Raw genomic sequence first — 13,932 nt, forward strand, 5'->3', positions numbered from 1 at the left:
TATGCATATGTACATATATTCTTCCCTCTTTGAACAAATTATGATGAGAGTGAGGTTCAAGAATTGCCTGACACCACTCCCCATTTCCGCCACCAATGTAAAAGCATTTCCTTGTGTACCTCTTTTATGTGAGATAATTTCCCCAACTCCAACTCTCCCTCCCCTCTTCTTGTTGTACCTTCCTGTTTCTCCATTTTTTTTTTGGAAACTCATTCAAACATACTTGATTTATATCCAAGCACTCTATTGAAACTCTTTTTAACTGCCCTAATAATGATAGAATTCTTAGGAGTTACGTGTGTTGTCTTCCCATGTAGGAATTTAAACAATTTAACCATATTAAGTCTGTTATAATTTCTCTTTCATATTTATTTTTTTATGCTTCTCTTGAGTCTTCTGTTAAAATGTCAGATTTTCTTTTTAGCTCTGCTTTTTTCATCAGGACTGCTCAAAACTCTCCTATTTAATTAAATGTCCATTTTTCCCCTGAAGGATTAGGCTCAGTTTTCTGGGTAGATTATTCTTTGTTGTAATTCTAGCTCCTTTCCTTTAACATGGATGGTAGTCACTAAATCTTTTGTGATCTTGACTGTGACTCAATAACATTTGAATTATTTCTTTATGGTTGCTTGAAATATATATATATATATATATATGTATATATATACACATACATACACACATATACATACATACACATACACACACAAACACATATGTATTTAAATTGACCTGGGAATTCTGGAATTTGACAATAACATTCCTGGGAGTTTTCCTTTGGGGATCTCTTTTGGGAGATGATTGGTGGATTCTTTAAATTTCTATTTGACCCTCTGGATCTAAGATATTGTGGCAGTGTTTTCTTGATAACTTCTTGAAATATGATGTCTAGAAACTTTCTTTGATTATGGCTTTTAAGTAGTACAATAGTACTTGATTTATATCTCCATGATCTATTTTCCAGTTCAGTTGTTTTTCTCATTTTCTTCTATTTTTCATTTTTTTGACTTTGTTTTATTGTTTCTTGATGTCTTATGGAACCGTTAGTTTCCACATTCTCAAGTCTAATTTTTAAGCATTATTTTTTTCTGTGAGAATTTTTACCTCTGTTTCCATTTGGCCAATTCTGCTTTTTAAGGTGTTCTATTTTTTTTTCCAATGATTTTTTTTGTGCCTCTTTTACCATTAAGACAATTATGTTTTTTAAAGTGTTATTTTCTTCAGTATTTTTTTGCCTCTTTTACCAAGATGTTAATTCTCTTTTCATAATTTTATTCATCAATCTCTTTTTTTCATTTCCCAAAGAACTATTACTTTTAGCTCTGTTTTCAGTTCTTCCATAAATTCCTGTTGGGCTTGGGTCCAGTTAGCATTTTTCTCTAAGCCTTTGTTTGTAGCTGTTTTCATATTCTTGTTTTCTTTTGAATTTATGCTTGTTCTTCTCTGTCACCATATTAGCTTTTTATTGTCAAGTTCTTTTTTGTTCTTTGCTCATTTTTTAGCCTTTTTCTTTTAAGTTTGTATTATAATTGAGCTCTGCTTACCTGGGGCTAGGGGACACTTTCCCTGACTTCATGCACTTTCCTGCTGCTGTTTTCAGAGCTATTTATGAAGGTCTGTAAGTTTTTGGCACTTTAAAATGGTGTGATCCTTAGAGAAGTCTTGTCACTACTCTTTTGGTGTGTTGTCTGGTCTTTACCCAAGAAGGACATCTGCTTCCCTATAGCCACAAGTGCTTGCCCTCCTCTTTGCCTTAGAACTGAGAACAGAAGCCCTGCTTCCTTATGACCAACTACCAGTGCTCCTCTCTGCTGAGGAACTGTCACCCAGAACTGTAATCGAGTTGTTGGTCCGTACCAGCTGTATCTAGTACCAGCAAAGGGTCCCATGCAATCTCTGACCAGTTGTTCAATTCCCTTACTGTCCCTGGCCTGAGAGCCCCTAATGATGCTGTTGCTGTTGCCACTGTTGCTGCCCCCATATGTTCTTGAGACCAGCCTCTATCCCAGTGTCAAAGATATGTCATTGAGACCTTCACATTTTCCTTAGGCCAGAAAAATTTCTCAACCTATACTTCTGTTGGTTCTGGCACTTCAAAATTTGATTTGAGTTGTTATTTTAAAGTTGTCTGAAAGGGAATGTTGAAAGAATTCAGCCGAGTTGCTGCCTTTAATCTGCCATCTTGTCTCTGCCACCTTTAATGTATTTTCTTGCTCTAAGTCTATGATTTAGAAACTTCCTGGTATACCAAGTACTGATCGATAAGACGAGATCACAATATGTATGTATATCTCAACATTTGTTTTGTTTTATGTTGTATTTTTCAAAATGCTTTTTAAGTATGAGGCATATAAGTAATAATAATAATATTAATAATAAAGTAACATGGATAAACACACACATAGCACTTACTTTGTGTCAAGAACTGTACTAAGCACTTTATAATTATTATTTCATTTCATTTTGAAGTTATCATTGGGATGTAGTTGCTGTTATAATCCCAGTTTTACAGAAGAGGAAACTGAGGCTGTTAGCCCTTTGTCACATGTGCTTTCTAAGATTGAGTTACTTCTTGCCTTGAGTACGTATATACTTTTAGAGGAATGTGTTCCAGAGTTTTGGGGAATTAATTTTTATTGTTTTTGTTATTTTGTTTGTACTTATACCTTTTGTTACTATACAATGATAGTAAATATTCCTTTCTCAAAGCAAATTAATTTTGGCTTGGTAATTGATAGCACACCAGATAGGGGCTCTTGAGTAACAGCACAAGAACACCACGCCACCTTCTACCTCAGTCCTTGAAGGCTACCCCTGCAACCCTGAGGAAAGTGATAATCAGCTGCTCTCTGGGGATTTAGTCTTCCAGCTCAGATTTAGATAGTGAGGTCAGATGAGGTGTTACAAGATTTAGAGCATTACAGATTCAGAGCTGGTAAGGACCTTAGAGATTATCTAGCACAGTCCCCTCATTTTACAGATGAGAAACTGATGGCTTTAGTTTATGTGAAGTGCCCAAGATAGCAAATGTAAGTGTCAGAACTGGAATTTAAATCTGAATACTCTGATTTCAAATCCAGCTTTCTTTGTTTATTGAATTGATTGGAATTGTCCATAGATGACATAGTAAAGTAGTAATACTAAGTACATTGCAGTAAGCATTTATCTTCTAAACTGAACACCTTGCATCCTGCCTTAAGCAGGGTATTGTCCATCTTTGTAACATGACCCTTTTGTCCATTGACAGCTGGCATTTGTAGAAAGTGATTAACTTAAGCAGGACCATTTAACGGCAATAGGAGTGTGAGAAAGACATGTGAGTATTGCTTTTTGGCTGAAGAGCTGGGGATCGGAAGTAAGTGTGGTTCACAGAGCTCTGCTTTTTCTCTGGCTCCAAGCCCTTTTTTTGCACCTTGTCATTTGCTCATACTTTATTTCTACACTATTACTTTATGTTGGAGAGCAGTAAGTAGTCAAATGTCTTTGAAAGATGGTAAAGGCAATGAAATCCTTCTGAGTCTGACAGCTTTGGATAGTCCTTTTCCTCCTGTGCTTTTTAAGGAAGGCAGTAGTTTTCAAGTTGCAAATTTATTCTGTCACCCGTAGCAACTGATAACTGCTACACTTTTTCTTGCTGCCGGCCAATCTTAAGACATGAAGGATATCAGGGCTGATAGGCCAGGAAGACTTGTCGTTTCTATTAAAGAAAGTTCCTAGGATAGCCTAGGTCTGGTGATCGTGAAAACTTCCCTTTCTTCCCTGCAACTGATATTTCTGTTTTCCCCTCCCTTCTCTTCTCTCTCCCCTAGGCCAAAATAGGGCCACATTTAAGGCCATAGGTTTGGGAAAGCTGAAGGAGAAAGAAAATAAACTCTGATGATAATCATCTCCAACTGCCCCAAACTCGGAATGCCTGAAAGTGAAGGGGGAAAAAATAGGAATAGGCTAGGAAGGAGGAGATAGAAGTGATTATTCACTCTATTTTCCCCATTGTTATTAGCGATAAAAATCTTTAGAAAGCTTCTAAAGTATTGTGAACTCGCTTCAGAGACAGGTAAGAGAGAATCTATCAAACTTCCCTCAACACTACAGGGAGGAAAGAAATCTCGGTCAGAAAAAATAGATACTGACAGTGCAAAGAAAAGGGATGACTGAGGAGTCCACAATGCTCCTAATTTAACTGTAGCATTCTGCTGGCATTGCCTCAACTGGGAATGATCCCCTTCCCTTAAGTTATTTAATAGATATCACATAAGCATTTCTGTGTGTCTATTACAAAATTCAAATATGAAGCCCTGGAGTTTAAGATTGAGAACTATTTTTTATGAGGGGAGCTAAATTTTTGGCTTATTAGGTTTTTGTAAGCTTACCTAAGATGTTTAATATTTTATGAGAGAAAGGTAAAGGAGACAAAGAGAGCGCAAATAAGCTGTGGCATCTTTCCAGTGATGACCCAGACACAGCAAATGATGAAAAGAATGTCCTGAAAGGAAAGTATGATTGGAAAAGTCAGTCTACTACTGGGCACATGGCAAGACAGAGCAGTGGTAACACACTGAAAGCCAGAGCATTCCACTGGTATCCATGAGAGTTATTGATATTTTTTAAATGGAACCTAGAAGAGAGCCTCTAGCACACGGAGTGAAACTTTTGTGTAATATACATATGGAAGAACATAAAAAATGTACTTTATATGAAGGCATGGATGGGTTTTGATGATTGGTATATCAGATTAAATGTCAGCCAAGGAGTCAGGGTTTGAATCCCATTTCAGCGACTTACTGGCACTATCATTCGGGGCAATTCACCTCACCTCGCTGAGCCTCAGTTTGCCCATCTGTAAAATGAGGATAATACCATCTTCCTTACCGAGTTGTTGTGAAGATAAAATGAAATATATTTAAAGAATATTGCAAAACTTATAATGCTATATGAGTGTAAGACATTATATCATTAATATTATTAGGATAACTTGTATCAATGAGATCATAGATCCGTTGATATATTGAAGAATATGAGAAGATGACTGCTTATCTTAGCATCTCATAATCTACATGACAATATAGACAGCACATAACAATAGAGCCATGTAAACATAATCAGAAGGGGTTCTCTTCTATAACCTCAACCTTAAATCATATGTAAATATTGTTTTATCTACTGGAATGAGCCATCAATGCAGAACATGTCTATTTTACATCCATACCTACCTCATTTTTATCCTCATCTTCTCCCTTTTTCTTGACCCTAACAGCTACAGTGTTCATAAATACAGATTTACAAGATAACTTCTAGGTTATTTTGTTTAGTTTCACACTCTGATTTTACAGATAACGTATTTAAGTAATATAAAAATGAAGTTATTTGCTCAAATTTACATAGATAGTAAGGAACACAGCTAAATGAAAGTCATTGCAGTGTTCATTCCATAAAAATTATAAAAGAGACACAAGGACATAAATCAAAGGAAAAATTCCAATGCCATTTCAAGTACCTGGAAGGGGAAGAAGTTTGCAGGCTAAGAAATATTTCCAGTAGTTCTTATGTATCATGACATAGATTTAAACCCACGTTTTGTAGGTTGTTCATATTATTGCCACCTTCCTCAAGCTGCCCTTTTTTCCTTTCTCTTGATATGAACTTTCAGACAAATATTGTGAAGACTAAGCCATTGATTGATAGAGCCTATCAATAGATTTGTTATCAATTCAGTTCATTTTAACAAATATTTTTAATGTGACTGTTACATGCAAGGTACTGGGGGTAAAAAGAGGAAAATGTGATAGTTTCTGCCCTTAGAGAGGTTGTACCCTACATGCACAAAAATGAGTAAAAACAAAGTATATAAAAAGTCATTCATTATACTATCAAGAAAAAAAAATATCAAGAGGAAGAGGACACTAATAACCGGGTTATGGAGTTGATTATGAAAGGCTTTATGTGGGAGGTACCACCTGATTTCCAGACTCTTAAGAGGCAGAGATGACGAGATTCTAAATAATGGTGACTATTTTGCAATGATGTTGAGGTGGGGGATGGAATGTCTTCTGCTCATGACAGCTAGTGGGCCAATTTGCTTGAAATGGAGAGTGTGTAAGGGGGAAAACACAAAATAAGACTGAAAAAGTAGGGAGAAACTAGCCCTTATATACTAGTTTGAATCATTTTAATTTTTTTCTAGATGGAATAAAAAGGCGTTAAAGAATTTTGAGTAGTGGAATGGCATGGTAAGACTTCTGTTTTAGGCATATCAATTTGACAGTTACCCTACAAGATGGATCAGAGAGCAGAAAGACTCAAAGTGAGAAGAATAATTAGGAGATAATTTTATTGTTCCACATAAGAGTCAATAAGGGCCTCTACGAGGGTAAAGGGTATATGACTGGAGTTCCTTTTATTAAGGGGCTACATGTAAGAGATATTGGGAGGTAAAATAGACAAGATAACAACTGATTTGATATATGGGGAGATAAAATATTAGGAGTCAAGGATGAGTAAAAATGTGATCTAGGTATAGAAAGGTCAATGGTGCCCTCAGAATAGACAGGGAAATAAGGAAAAATGAGAAACATAAGAGTCCTGTGCGTGGCAGCATCCTCTAGACCATTGGTCCTGCTTCCAGCTCAGCCCTCAAAGCCATCGCCTGGAGAAACAATTCCTGTGGTGAAAGGACCAGCAAAACACACCATCTGCCAACCAGCAGCAACTCAGGAAAGATAGGTTAGCCCTGGCTTAAGCACTGGGACACCCCAAGGGAAAGATAAGATGCATGATGTGCCAGGCAAGTTAAACTCCCACCACCCCCTTGACCACCCTTTTCCCCCAGACACTATTTGAGACAGTCCAGAATCCTGAACACAAGAGATTTCTGAATAGGAGTGCTTCTAGCCCAGTACTCACAAGTCATCATACCCTGAAATAATCTCTTTCAATATGTCATCTGGCAATTATATTTATTGGTGTTACAGCTGCCTCAATTAAAGACCTAGAAAACATATTTTATTGTCATTAAAGTTCTTGTTAATTCAAATGGTTTAATATTAGAAATTAATATGATTTTATCTGTAGAAATGACATTAAAGAAGAGGCATAACATCTGCTTTGCCATCATACCCTTAGGACTCTGGGATCTTCCCATTTGACTTCTGCCTGAAACCTTCCTTATGTGTTGTTGCCTCTGTTAAAATGTGAGCTTTTGGAGAGTACGGATTGTCTTACTTTTCTGCTTGAATCCGAAGTACTTGGAACAGTGGTTTGGACATACTGCTTAATAAATGTCATTCATTTGTTCATGGAAGACGTACAGTTTTGGGGGCAATATATGATTTTTGGTCTTGGACAAGTTGAGTCTGAGATGTCTATGGAAATTGAGGTTGAACTACCCTTGTAAGGAATATGCTATAATTTGCCTGGCAAAACCATTCCTGATTAACACTCTTCCCTCAACAACTTGACCACTTTGCAGGCCTACCCTATTCTACATATGTCCCATTTATGCAGCTGCCAGATGTAAAAGACAATAATATGCTTCTACATCAGGGTTTAGTGAACATTTTTATCACATTATCTGGACGGACAGATCATTTCATTGCAGAATTTGCCATGAAGTAAGATTCTCAGACTTTACAAAATCTATATCCTTTATCTCCTGGTTTTTAACCTGGGGTTTGTGTACCCCCCCAAAAAAGTTTTGCTTTGTTTTCAGTATTTTTTAATATTCTGAAACATATTTCAATATGTTTAGTTTTCTCTATAATATTTTATATTTTGATTTATTCATTTAAAAACAGAGAGAAATAGGCTGCACCGGAATACCAAAGACATCTATGGCAAAAATGGTTTAGAACCCCTGCTTAATCTTTAACTTGCGTATTTATGATAGTAGAAAACAACATATATACGCATATGTACATATATATGTGTGCGTACATATACACAAATGCATACATGCATATACTCATTCTTAAGAGGTGTCATTTGGTTTTAAAATGTGGATTTTAAAATATACTCTTAAAAAGAATGATAATAATGAGATACAACCCTCATTTGTATCACAAACTATGCAAGAGATTCCAAATTGCCCATGATACTTGTAGTTAAATTATTTTCTGGGTATTTGACTGCCGGTTTAGTTGCAAGTGCAAGGAGGTCAAAGAACTAATTGAGCAAGGCTGTCTGTTTTTGTTTTTGTTGTTGTCAGGGTTTTTTAAGGGCAGCAAACAAACTGGAGTCTATAAAAGTCATCCTTCTTCAAGGAGTTCTTGATAGTTGTAATGCACCCAAAAGATATGTTTTGTCCTCAAAACAAATGAGTCTATCATGATGAATGTGTTCTGGCAAAGAAAGAAATTGACAAGGGGAAGCAATTTTGGATGCCAGACCTGCAAATAACTCAGCAAAGCCAAATGAGTCCAAGTTGTAGACAAAGGAATTACACAATAAATAATTGGCCCAACATTAATATAGCTAAGTCTTTCTGTAATAAAATAGGGCAAGGTACTTTTAATCTGTTATTCACACCCTCCAGATGTCTTATGATGTATTTCTCAGTTGCACCTGCCAATTTTTAATCTCTTTTGGTCTTCTCCAAAACAACCACTAATAACTCATGTGTCCTTAATCTTAATATTTTAAAAAGTATACGTTCTTTAAGAGATGATGTAACTTAAATATATGTAGTAAATATATATGTGTATGTGTATGTCACACATACATATCCAAGTTCTTTCTCTGACAATAACTGTGTGACACTGTACAAGTCACTTAACTACTCAGTGCTTTAGGTAACTTTATAAGGCTCTAAGTTTCCGAGAACATTCTGACCTACTTACCTGCATTGGTAGAAGAACTTTCTTCCCTAGGGTGTTCTTTATACCAATGAAATCACAGATCCAGTTCCTATCCTGTAACAACAATGTTGCTAGCAGCTAAATATGTAATGGTAATCATGGCAGGACTTTTTGCTGTTCTTCTCTTTTGGGCTACTAAGTCTGTCAAGTGCCTTTAATGAGTCTCACCTTTGTTTGAATGGGGCTGGTAAAGTGGACCCCTTTTTGTTTTGGAGTGTTTCTCAGCACCATGGCAATCCAGAGTAATTGATTTGAAATAATGTGTATGATGTGGTACAAGTGATTGAAGAACTTTCTGACGCTCTGGTGCTAGCGATTGAAGAACTAACTTTCCACACCCTAAATGCTACGTTGGCCCCAGCCCTCAGAATCCTGAACAGGGTTTATTTACTGGAAGGTTAGTGTTTGACTTTTGGGGGCATACTTGTTGAAAGAGTGTGGGTGACAACGAGACTCTGGGTAAGCTGTTGAAACAGCTCCCTGGCTTTGAAAACCCAGATGTTGGTGCTTCTCTGGTAACTACATAGCGTGATTTGGTTAGACAGAAATGTTGATCTGTTTATATTGTCTTTGTTTGTAATTTCTGTTTATATTCTCTCTGAAGTTCAGGGTGCTGGTTTTTCCTCCTGAACTAAGTGAATGATATATGTGTGTTTAATTAAATTGTTAACCCCTTAAAGTTGCTTTCCTTAGAAAAGCAGATCAAAGAACCTGTGTTAGCAGTCCTTCTGTGAGCTGGTGTTGTTGGTCTTACACAGCCACAGTAGCTGCAAGCAGCATTGTTGTTACATATCCCTAAGCCAAATTATTATTCATCTCTTCTCACTCTCTCTTTCCCTGTCCCCCTCCCCTCCCTGTCTCCTTCCACCTTCTGTCTTATCCTTTCCTCTTCTCTCCCTTTCTTATTTTATATTACCAGCTACCTATAGAAATCTCAAATTCTCTCTTAGGCATCTCAAATTCAGTATGTCCAAAAGAACAGAACTAATTATCTTTCCTCCACAACCCAACCATCCTAGGTCTTCTGGGCATTGAATTAGGGACACAGTTCTAATCTCTTTGGTACCCTTGCCCTCTTGTCCTACATCTAATAATTTGACACGTCTTGTCTATCCTACCCCCATACCATTTTTTGTATCCTTCCCATTATCTCATAGACATGAACATCATTGTGAATTAGGCCCTTTTCGCATCTCACTTAGACTATTACAAACACCTTCTAATGTTATCCAATCTGTTCTCTCCATAGCTGACAAATTGATATTTCAAAAGCATAGGTATGATCATGTTGCTCAATCCTTAGCTTCAAATACTCCCTATTGCTCCTAGAATTCAAAAAATTCCTCTTCTTGACATTTTAAAGTTCCTTATAATCTGGCTTCAATTTACCTTTCAGAGATTACACATTTTTCCCTTCATGCACTCCATATTCTTGTCACTGACTTTCCCTTAAATTTCATTCTGCCTCAAGTTTCTATGGCCTTTGCATAGCCTATCTCCCATGTCTTTATTCATGAGCTCCTTTCTCAGCTTCACCTTTTAGAATCCCAGATTCCTTCTAGTCTCCTACCTCCAGTGCAAGGCCTGTCCAAATTCCCTTGGCTATAACCAGTTTGAAGTTAGGCTCTAGGAATGCCACTTCAGAGCTGTGACCCTCACTTTCCTAATTTTTAAATGCATTGTTTATACCAGATCATCTTAAAACTTTAACATTCCCAAATCAAAGATTCAAAATTTGCTTCCCAAACTACTTTAAAATTATATTTTAAATATATTTTCCAATTCTGTTTATACATATCCATCCACCAACCAACAAGTAGGAAATAAAAAGCAAAACATGAATTTGTGATAAATGTGACAAGCACTAATTTGAATAAATCAGTTAAATTAACATAGGAAGATTACATTTTGGAAAGCCACAGGTGATCACAAATAGAAGTAATAGCTCTACCGAACACCCTAATTTTTCTTTGTGTGATATGTGCTCCAGATATTTATTGTGTATCTAATTAGTTGTTAGAAAAGAAACAGTTTTAGCAAGATTCTTGATATGTCAGACCAAAAGCACAGGGTAGTGATAGATAATTTAATGTAGACCAAGATTTTTGACCCTCTGGTTAATTGTCTTCTTTTGAAAAATGTCTTTAATTTTAATGGTGTGGTTTTCTTTCAAGCTATGTAGGCTCTATATCACTTGGTTCAGTAAACTTTCTTCTACAATTTCATGGTTGGTAACAATTCTGACAGCATTAACTTTGTTTTGTAAACGTTTTTGAAAACTTCAGTGCAATCATGAATATTTTCATGTGTACCCAGTGTGGATTTAATTCATAGTTTTACCAGAAGCCACATAATCAGGCCGCAGTAGTGTATTTTTTAATCTCCACATTTTCTCAAAGCAACTAAACTGAAAATCTTAGAGGGGCAGAAAGCAAGTTCTTCACAGTAATTTAAAGTAAATAAAGAAAACGAGGGGAATAATATTGAAGCAATCCTGACTAAATAAGAACTTTTTCTTCTTCATAGATTTTTTGGGGGGATGAAGTGTCTAATAAGTACTAGGATCTTTTAAAATGTTGAAATATTACATTATTTTATAATTTAGAAATCTTGGGTTGACATGATCCTTTGGTCCTCTCTGGGCCGCATGCTTAGGTTTCCCTTTTTCATCCCCTGTGGAAGTAAGAGAAAAGCTCAGTTAATCATTTGATACCCTCCCCTGCAAATCATCATCAGCCCTTGGATCATCTTCTACAACCAAAACGTCCTGGTTCTTCTCCCCATTCCTCAGCCTAGTAGATCCATGACACATGTATCCGTTTATTGATCCTCACCTTTTCTGAGGTTGTTTTAATGATCAGAATCCCATCAAGAAACAATGACTGGGTATAAACAGGCTAATTTTTGGTCCTGGCTGATGTATGGAGGTAGAAGCATCCAGATATTTATTCTTTAACTCTTGCTGGCTTTTCATCGCCCACACCATCCTTGCCTATATATCCTTTCCATTAGTAACCTCGTTCTCTCTGGCTTTATCCAATTTCAACTCATAAGTCTAATGATCATAAACAGAATATAATAAGTCCCCTAACTTTCCTTACAAGAGAATCCTCTTGTATTCTGATTTTGGCTGAGTTTGGCTCCTGTTTTGGCCTTTCTCCATGATTCATTCAAATTTTGATCCCAGAGTTTCCATTGCTAGCCTAAAAATTTGACTCATTTTTTATTGTTCCCTCTGTTGGACAGTTTGGCTTAGATAGTTTGGTTGTATCTTTATTAATTTATACAGCTATAATATATTAGGAAAAGGATAAAAATAACTTACTGATAGTGCTTTTAGTGGTATCATCACTAAGAATCATAGAATATCAGAATAACTCAGAAATTATCTAGTCTAATCCCTACATAAAGCTTGTGTTTTCTCTTGTAGTTCAGTCATGTCAGGCTCTTCATGGCACCATTTGGAGTTTTCTTGTCAAAGATACTGGAATGGTTTGCCATTTTATTCTCCAGTTAATTTCACAGGTGAGGAAACTGAGGTAAATGGAGTTAGTAAGTGTCTGAGGTCACATTTGAACTCAGGTCTTTCTGACTCTAGGCACAGCCAGCACTTTTTCTACTGTATCACCTAGCTTCCCCAGCATCTTCTATTACAATACTCCTAACTCAGCCGTCACCTTCCCTCAGAGTCTAAGGAAAACATCTCATTATCTTGTGCTCATGAGTCCTGGGAATGGTAATGTTCCCCCACCACAGGCTATGAACCCTGCTTCTAGCCTGGTTCTTGCAGCCATCATTGAGGGGAGTAACTCTTGTGGAGAATGGGCTTCCCTTCCTTTTCTGCTACAACAAAGTCAACCACTGACCAACTACCATCAATAGGCAGAGCAGCCACAAAGTGATAGTAATAGCAGTCCTTCTCTACCTGTCCCCCCAAAGCCTTTACTCTCCCCTATGAGACTCTGGCTTTGTCCATCTCAGCCATAGTCCGTGGAAAACAATGCTTATGGACTTGAAACCTGGCAGACGTTGCAAGTGATATAACTCTTAGTTGTGCAGGAGAAAGAACTCCTGATGATGACAAACCATTCTTATCACAAAATTCTTTGGCATTGTCAAGTGGTTAAACAACTTGAATAGTTTTTAGCCATGGAAACAAACACTAACTTGCAGCTGCACCCTCCTCTTCCATGTGTTGTTTCTTTCTCTTAAAATGTGAGCTCCTTAAGAGCTGAAACTGTCTTCCTCTTGCTTTTCCCCTTATATCCATAATACACAGCGCTTTGTACATAATAAGTTCTTAATAATACTTTTTTACTCATTCGTTCTTTTATTCATTCATGGAAGCAAAACAACATTGTTTTAGGAAGCAAGACACAACAATAGATTCAGATTTTATGCTGTGCTATTTTACTTTTTTCAACAATTTTTAAAGTTATGACCCTAGACTAGATTCTTTGTAAAATTTTATCCTTGACTTGAGGCTGCTGATGTGGCTCAAAAGGTGAGCTTGCTTCATAAGGAACTTTTTTTGATTTACCAGTAACTACAAATCCTTGGATTGAGTGTTAGTGAGAGCTTCCTTCCATTCTGTTCTAGTCTGTGGGGAATTGTATTCTAGTGAAATTCCAAGGGATTTATGTCTTTAATATATATTTAAATTCAGTACCCTAAAATAGAAATTTCTGAAAAGTAACCTTTCCTTTTAAAAATGGCAAAATATGCAGTACTCTGGGGAAGAGTGGCTTCTTTTCATAAGTCCCCCATCAAGGAAATGTTGTAAGGACATTATGTATACTTGTTTTTTGATCTCTACTCACCTTCCATTTTTCAATTTGGCTCTACTTTACCTGGCTTTCTTTTTATTTTCTTCTCTATTTTTTTTCTTTTTCAATATTAGCAACCCTAAAAACCTATTTGAAAGTCAAAAAATGTAATTTCAAGACAATCTAGAGCTAGCAGTTATGCAAATCAAATTAAATATACATTGCTATTAATGTAGAAAGTTCATAAAATCAGAATATTAATAATATAGATTCAGTTGGCCCAGTTTTAATAAAACGGGATAGATACTTTACCCACA

The sequence above is a fragment of the Trichosurus vulpecula genome, chromosome 1 (assembly GCF_011100635.1).
Source record: "Trichosurus vulpecula isolate mTriVul1 chromosome 1, mTriVul1.pri, whole genome shotgun sequence".
In the NCBI taxonomy this organism is placed as follows: Eukaryota; Metazoa; Chordata; class Mammalia; order Diprotodontia; family Phalangeridae; genus Trichosurus; species Trichosurus vulpecula.